An 8,316-nucleotide genomic window follows, 5' to 3' on the forward strand; every position below is an offset into this window, starting at 1 on the left:
ACAAAGCAAAACTTAAATGCAAGGGGATGAAATAGATGAATGTATGTGGTTGACATTATCATTCACTTTTTTTTTCAGTGTTCAGATTAGAGCTCTCTTTACAGCATGCCATAAATACATATTTCTATTTTATAATGTATGTGCTACTGCACCATAGGTGACCAAAGGGAGTTTTTCTTGCTGACTGCTAACTGTCCATCTTACTGACAGTGCTGGAAATGAAAGGGGATGTAGACCTTGGATAGATTATCAATCCTGGGGAGATTAATCTGTTTTGAATTGAGGGTCTCCATTGCTCCGAGATTGGTCTGGGTCAGTACAATTATAAGGTCAAACCTGAGAGAGAAGGATCCAGAAGCTGGGGGAGGGAGAATAAGCACAAAGCTGGAGACAAATTTAGCCAGTCAGTGACAGTGGTATGCTCTGACCTGGAATGGTATTTTAGATAACTGCTCTATTCTTCTTTCCTTTAAATGTGAAGCAACATTGTAATTGGACAGCATAAATTTCCAAGTCTCCATTTTGGCTATGGGGAACAGTGTACAAAATCTGATTCGATTTTACATTTGGCTTTACTCTTTTTTTGTTTGTTTCTTTTGTTTCCCCTCTGAGTCAAGGGAATTATATATGAACACTAATTGTCTAGGGGTTAGAGATATCTATTATTAATCACCAGTGAGTTCAGAAGTACAACCTATTTTAGGATCTGCACTCTAATTTCCTAATTTTCCTTTGGGTAGGGAGAGAACCAACCAATGGCACAAATTACAATTCTTGTTCCACAAGGGAAAACAATGTCCAAGGATCAATTGTTTTTCTTTGATCACCAAAAATAATGAGATCTCCACCTGGTCAGTTTCCATTACGGATTTCCCTCCTAATGCAAAAGCTGAGAAGGGGAAGGTATGTTTAATACCTCTAGGATAGAGACAGTATTAGCCTGCAGTCTACTGGAAAGCAAACACATACATGCCAGAGAGGACTCTATGGGAAGGATCTGATGGCACTTTTTAAATTCCCTATAATCTGCAATGCATGGTACTTCTTTATCTTACTGTTTTATATTTACCAACCCCAAACCTAAATAGTCTGGCAGTTTTCTAGTTAATCTGATTATTTTAGGCAGCCAGATTAAGTAATTCAGTTCCCAGATGGAATATGATGGACTCAAATGACCTGGTTTGGTGACTTGTAATCATCTAGTTGACATACATACAGCCAAATCTCCACATCATGGCAGTTTTACAACGCTTGGAACCACTGCTTTGAGTATCAGTTCCATCAGCCAGCAAGGCTGGCTCTTGCTCTTGTTAAGTTTAGTTGCACATGTGTTGCTTGCTCACATCCTCCTTTACTGCCAAAAAATCCAGTTAGAGAAATAGATAAAAGATAGTGGGATTGTTAAAGATGGCTTTTTGAAGGTTGTGCAGTCATGCTTTCATAGTGAGGGAGGAACAGGAAAAGTAATAATTTCCATTTTTTCCTCAGCCTCACTGGGGACTTGAGTTAAAGTAGCCGAAGGATTAACGTGGCATCAGCACTCTGATTGGGTCTAATCCTTCTCAGGAATCCTATTAGAGTTTTCACTTGCACAGTCCTGGGGAGACAGCAAGGCTGCCCCACAGCCCCACCTCCCTGGCCTGTTCTGGTTGGCTAGGCTGCCAACCAGAGTGGCCCAGAGCCCAGGCCGAGTGGCCAGAGCTGCCCCAGCTTGGCTGTGGAGACAGACAGAGTCTGCAACTCAGCACAGCCCTGGTTCCAGGCATTTTTGGCTGTGTAGATATAATTTCTGTTTTCAAAAATATCCCTGAAGCAAGCAGTGAGCAGTCCATAAGAGATCTTTTGTAGATTTTCCCTCTCCTTCTGTATTATCCATATCTAAGAGGGGTTTTGTTTTTGTTTTGTTTTGTTTTCCATAGTATTAGTTTCAAGGAGAACACTCAAAAGGGAGTAAAGCTGAGACACTGAATTGTTGTGAGAACTGAATTGGAGGAATCAAGTCACAGATGAGCTTTTACCTCAAGAATTTTCGTCATTGCTGCCCTTGGAACTGCAAACCACGCGGGGACACACCATATAAAGAAGCATGTTTATAAAGAATGAATTTGCCACTAGAACTTGAACATAAAAAATGAATGTGCAGTCCTAAGCAATTTTAATCTCATAACTAAGGGAATAAAATCATCTAATATCTTTATCTAAAATGTAACAGCAGGTATGTATAAGAAGAAAACCAACATGAAAAACAGTGAAAAAAGACAAAAAAAAAAAAGAAATTGCCTTAAATTACAGCCAAACTTGTATTACATATTAGAAATTAATTCTAACTGAAATATTTGAGGAAAAACAATGCTATATGGCTGTCAGAAAACTTTTAAAATAAGTATATACATAAAATCTTACCTTAAGTTTTCAGAATGACAAGTTTATGTAGAAACAGAGGTGGGAACTAGGTGTTTTTAGGGGTCCTTTGAAAATCTGTAATTTGATAGTTTCTGTCTTTGATAGTCTACATGCCTTGTGTTGCTGGGAGAATAAAATACCAAAAAACACACTAATCTCTTCCTATTCTTTATTCATTCTTTAATATTAAGAATTTATTCATTCTTCTTGGCCCTTTCAAGAGAGCTCAGGAGAAAGTACTTAAGTTCAGAGCAATACCAAGAATCAGCAATTGTGGGCACAATGGAGTGGTGTGCTGGGATTTGCAGATCCTGGATTTCACTATAATTATCTTTCCTTTTTCTTGCAATCTTCCCTCATGCATCTAGTCTGATAGCAATCTCAACCCCATCATAATTAGGATAGTTCTTTTTTTTTTTTTTAAGATTTTTATTTTTAAGTAATCTGTACACCCAACATGGGACTCGAACTTACAACCCTGAGGTCAAGAGTCAGTTGCGGGCTCCACCAACTGAGCCAGCCAGGTGCCCCCTAGGATAGTTATTCTTGATAGTAGTTTGGATTTTAACATCTTGAAAGGATTCTTGAATTGCTAAATAAGTCTACAAAAATGGTGCAGGAGAAGAGGGAAGTCTACATACCTGTAGGTGTCAGAAACCCAGCAGTGTCTTTAAGAAAAAGCCCCTGAGAGTGGGACTTATCTAGTAAATACTACTCAAATGAAAGCCTTTTGGAGAGATGACCAAAGTGGTCCCAGACACAATCCTCTTTCTGACTAGAATACCTGTATTTTTTTGTCTGGTTCCCAAATAGGTCTTGTCCCTGGTATCAGACTGCTGGCTCTCTGTACATTATCAATAACCCCCCCCCTTTTTTCTTTACTCCTTTTTACCTGTCCCTGTGTTTTCCAGAGGTCTTTGGAATATGGGTCAACATGATATCCATTATATACACGTGCAGAGACTCAGCAGCTTCCTTAACTTCATTTTCATCTTGATAATTGTGAGAAAAGGCAAAGAAAATGAAAACAATGGAACACTGGGTTTGAAGGGTACTAAGGACAGATATGCTGGGAACTAATATTAGATACAGAACAAGACACTATTATTTAATGTTCGATCTACAACATGCCAGAATATGCCAGAATACTCAAAACACAGAAACTCATTTTCATCGAATAGTTATTTTATCAAAATCAGACTAAATGAGACTGTCAGAAATGCCGCATCCTCCTAGTAATTTCATATGCCATCTGTGCTGTGATCCTTAGCAACGGGTTGTTATTATTAAGTATAAGGTAATGTAAAATGCCTAGAGTGCCCTCATATTCTATGGATAGTTTTAAAATATAGGCTTTCCATGCTGGCTGCCAAATAAATAAACAAACAGAAATTATATAAACAGTAAAAAAAAACAAGCAAAAGTTGTTACATTAACCTCACTGAACTGTCATTGCTCTTCATGTTCTAAACACTGGTATTGAAGTATATTCCATTTGCTATTTTACCATCAGATAGGCTCCCTTTGGTGCAGTTCCTGGTACTGTGTAGCATTGCTCAACAATTTAAGTGTTCTCAATGTGAAGTGGGCCCAGGGTACAACCCTACAAGCTTACATTCTCTTGAGGAGGATGGAGGGGAGGTGTTTGCTACCAAAACTCAAAGTCTATGTAATGGTCCTCTTCAAGTTGCTCCCCAGGGCCAGCTCCAGACAAAAATGTGAAGCAAGTAAAATGTGCTTTTGGTACTCTAAGCTTTCTCATGTTTATGCTTCCCCATTTGTCAGCATTCACTTCCTTCAGCTTCTTAACCCTGTCAAAATTTACTCTCAGAAAAAGAGCTTCTTCAAGTCTTTTTAACTCATAGTATGAAATTCTATGTGTCACCTCTCCCAGAATGATTTGTATGTTAATTTATAATGCTAATTATATAATGAAATGCTGTGCCCCTTTTGAGGAATTCCAGGCATCAATGGGCAAGTTAGAAAGGGATTCTGAAAGAAACCAAAAAAAGCCATCCCAGCACTCTGGAATACACCTCGAGTTCACACACACACATACAATCATAAGGTTAGGTAAAAGGAAACACTAACACATATCCCCTCTTCCAGGTATGTTAGGAGGCATAACAACAATCATTTGTATGTTTCTCATTAAATTCTGTACTGCATAAAGTCAGACCCAAGCAAGAGGTCAAGTTATTTCATCAAGGTCACACAACTATTCAATATCAGATCCAGGAAAACAAGCTCGGCCATCATCCGGTTTCTTTTCTCCATGTATTCTAACTATTTTTGTTGATTTGAGTTTGTACTGAAAGTATTAACAGGCCTCATGTCCACACAAAAATATGGAAGAAGCCAAGTGAGAAAAAATGTAAAATCCTCTCCGAAATCCCAGAGGGAAACCAGACTGATTTCAATGTCTGAAGTCTTCATTCATTTTTTCCCCATTTCGAAAGAGACACTTCATTTATCATCTTTGTGTCATCTCTTGCTTTGGTTAACGGATGGTGTTACTCTTTGATTACTGACTGATCTTTCATAACTTCCGTGCTATGAGGCATGAAACATTTCGCATTACAAAGCATGACCTTCTCACTATGGAGTACCTAAATATTTATTTCCCTGGAAATGTTCAGCAGGGTCTGGGTGCTTTGTTTTCACACTTCCCAGCTTTTTCTCTTATATTCATTTCATTATTACTATCAACATTTTGTCATAAATCGTTTTCTTGGAGATCATAGGCAAAACGAATCTAGAGTACTTTCATGAATGTTACTGCATTTTATACTCCCTGTGGAAATGAATGTCCAAAGATTAGATGGACTTATAGGTACTCAGCACAGCGAAGAAGCCCCTGAGGAAGTTACTTCTAACTGTTTAACATTCCTTCTTCCTTTGCTGCTCCTTAACTACCTATGTTCATGGCAACAAGGAAACATCAATATAATTCCCTACCTCAATTATTGCTGTATTAAGCTAAGAGTATTTAACACTACTTAAATAGTTGACTTCCATCAGCAAGGCAAATCATAGAGTTTGAGAACTGTTTTCATTAATGTAGCAAGTACTAGTGGCCTATTACATATGCCAGGCACTGTTCTCAAGCTTGGAAAATAATGGTGAGTAAAAGAGGTATCTGTGCTCTCCTACAGATTAATTGGGAGAAAGGTGTTAGTCACATGAGAATGCAGAAGAACGTATGATTAGAAATGGAGGTATGTGCTCTTCAAGAAAGGAAAGGACAGAGAAGAGTGGGAGGGAGGGAAAGTTTCTATGGGAGCCTGTAACAAAAGATCCTCGTCTAGAATGAGAATTTGAGGGAGAGAAAGCTGCCAGAGAAAGGGACCTCAGAGCTGAGATCTGAAGGATGTGGGAGTGAAATCAGAGAAGCCTGGCATTTGGATAAAGAATGGAATTTAAAAAACGAGAGAAGGCAGTTTGGCCAGAGCTCACAGGCCAAGTGAGAGATGGATGATTAATGAGACTGGGGAGATAAGCAAGGGCCAGGCCAGGTAGACATGTGAGCAGAGATGAAGATGTTGTTCTTCACTTCAAGAGCAATGAGAAGCTACTGCAGGGTTTTAAACAAGGGGGTAAAATAATTGATGTACTTTGCATTTTAGAAAAATTACTTTCTGTTCGTGGCAGAATTTCAGCTTAGTGGAAGGGCACTCATTTACCAATTTTGTTCTCTAATGTGCAATTATTGTTAAGATTTGATGGGAGAAAAAAATGAGGAATGTGGTCTGTATAATGCTGTTAGGAATTTCTTTCCTTCTTTCTGGATTTAATACTATCAAGTCTGGCTTTTTCAAATGAAAAAAAGCTACTTGGGAAAGGAATTCATTAAGTTTCACTTAAAAAACTTTGAGTTCTCAAACTGAGTATGAAGAAAGAGTGATAAATAATAATCAATGGACAAATACAGATTTATAAGCTAGAAGCAAAATTCTTTCTCAAATGAATATAATGCCATATAGAGAAGACATGACATACTTCCTTATTTACAAAGATGTTCTAATTGTCTGTGAGATGTTTTCTCATCCATCTGAGAAATATGGATGTTTTATAGAAGTAGGAGATCAAAGGAGCCTCTTTACCCAGATAGAGGTACACAGATAGAGGTAATATTTCACTATGTGCTAAAAAGGGGCTCCTATTTGGTGATTTATTCATTTATTAAACACATTTTTATGGACATCAACTCTGTGTCAAGTATTGGTTCTAGAAATAGAGGAGTGAAGAGAGAAGAGAGTTTCTGTTATTATGAGGCATATATTTTAGATGGAGTAGATAATAAAGAGATAATACGACAATACAGTAAAACCTTGGATTGTGAGTAACCTGTACTGTGCATGTTCTGCAAGACGAGCAAACATTTCTAATAAACTTTAACTTGGTAAAGAGCGATGTCTTGCAATATGAGTAGTTTCTGATGCTGAAAATCACATGATCACTACTGAGACAATGGTTCTTCTCTCTCTTTCTCGCTGCGGGATTGTGGGTGATCTTCTCCCATACTCAAATGCTTGGTCTCAGGCTGTGGTGTTTGGCAGAAATCAGTGATTTTTCAGAACGTTGGAAGGTGCCCACAACCGGCACTCGTGTATTTTTTGTTCCTTCAAAGCACCTATGGACAGTCCTTTGCTTTTCCATATAAGAGTAAGCTTAGGAATGCTCTGCTTCATTCTAGGTAATTGAATAGGTTCTTTGTTAAAGTTGCACAAAAATAAAGAGATTCCATTGAGCCAATAGATAGCAATGATATTGTTAGTGATAGGGAAAGTTGTCTCTTAAGCAAGAGCCCTCTTCTGTCATCTCCCTCACACCAGCCATGAAGGTTTTCAAACGTAAGAGTAAGTTAATCTTTTTGTTTATATTTTGTATTTTCTTTATTATTTTGTATTAAATTATTCTATTGTAATCATTTTTATATGAATATTTTTGGCTTGTGGAAGGGATCATCTGAGTTTCCTTTACTGCTTATGGGGCAATTTGTTTTGATATACGAGTGTTTTGGATTACAGGCAAGTTTCTGGAGTGAATTATGTTCACAAACTAAGGTTTTACTGTTTATCATATATCATATGGTGCAAACAAAGTGGGGGGGGGGTTGGGATTTCAAGACTGCCACTGGAGGTCTTGTATATATCTATTTATAATTCATAAATAATTTGTAAATAAAATTTATAACATGCCCACCAGTAAGATTTTTCTCTCAATATACATGTACACACATGTATGTATAAATATATGTCTATGTGTACATATGTATTTGCAGAGAATACCTCACTGATGGGGTAGCATCTGAGCTGGTCAAAATGTTGACACCGTAAGTCAAACAAATTTTAAAAATCCCTTTCAAAATTTTCTCTTCACTCCTTGGGGCAAGACACACAAGGTCACCTTAGTTGTTAGTTTTTTTCAACATATGTTTTCTTGGTACTTGATATTGGACAATCACGCCACTACTACCTCACCTCCAATCTGCCATCCCGTCTTCTTCTGCATTATTCGTAATTGCTTGTGGCTTATCTACTTCTGGCTCTGCCTGGAGTGCCTACTATTTGATGATTCTGGATGCTATGAATAGCATGTTTGGGCAAAGATCCACTTCATTTGCAACACACTTCAATTATAAGAGAACTTTTAAAACTAATGTTTCCTTGCTAATTCCTTTCTCATACTTGGTTTTCTTTTTGTTTAGCAGATGTGTTTTCATTACACACCCATTTGGCAATTTTGAAACAAGTTCACAACAGAGCCCATTTTCTAAACAAATCTGCACAAATATGCAAACTGTGAACATGACATTCAGCTCTACAGCTGCAACCACCAAAGAATAAATAGTTTTTAAGAATTACCATCATGAGATTGAAAATTAAAATTCATTTTCATGGCAGTATCATC

Source organism: Panthera tigris, chromosome A1, assembly GCF_018350195.1.
Source record: "Panthera tigris isolate Pti1 chromosome A1, P.tigris_Pti1_mat1.1, whole genome shotgun sequence".
NCBI classification, from domain to species: domain Eukaryota; kingdom Metazoa; phylum Chordata; class Mammalia; order Carnivora; family Felidae; genus Panthera; species Panthera tigris.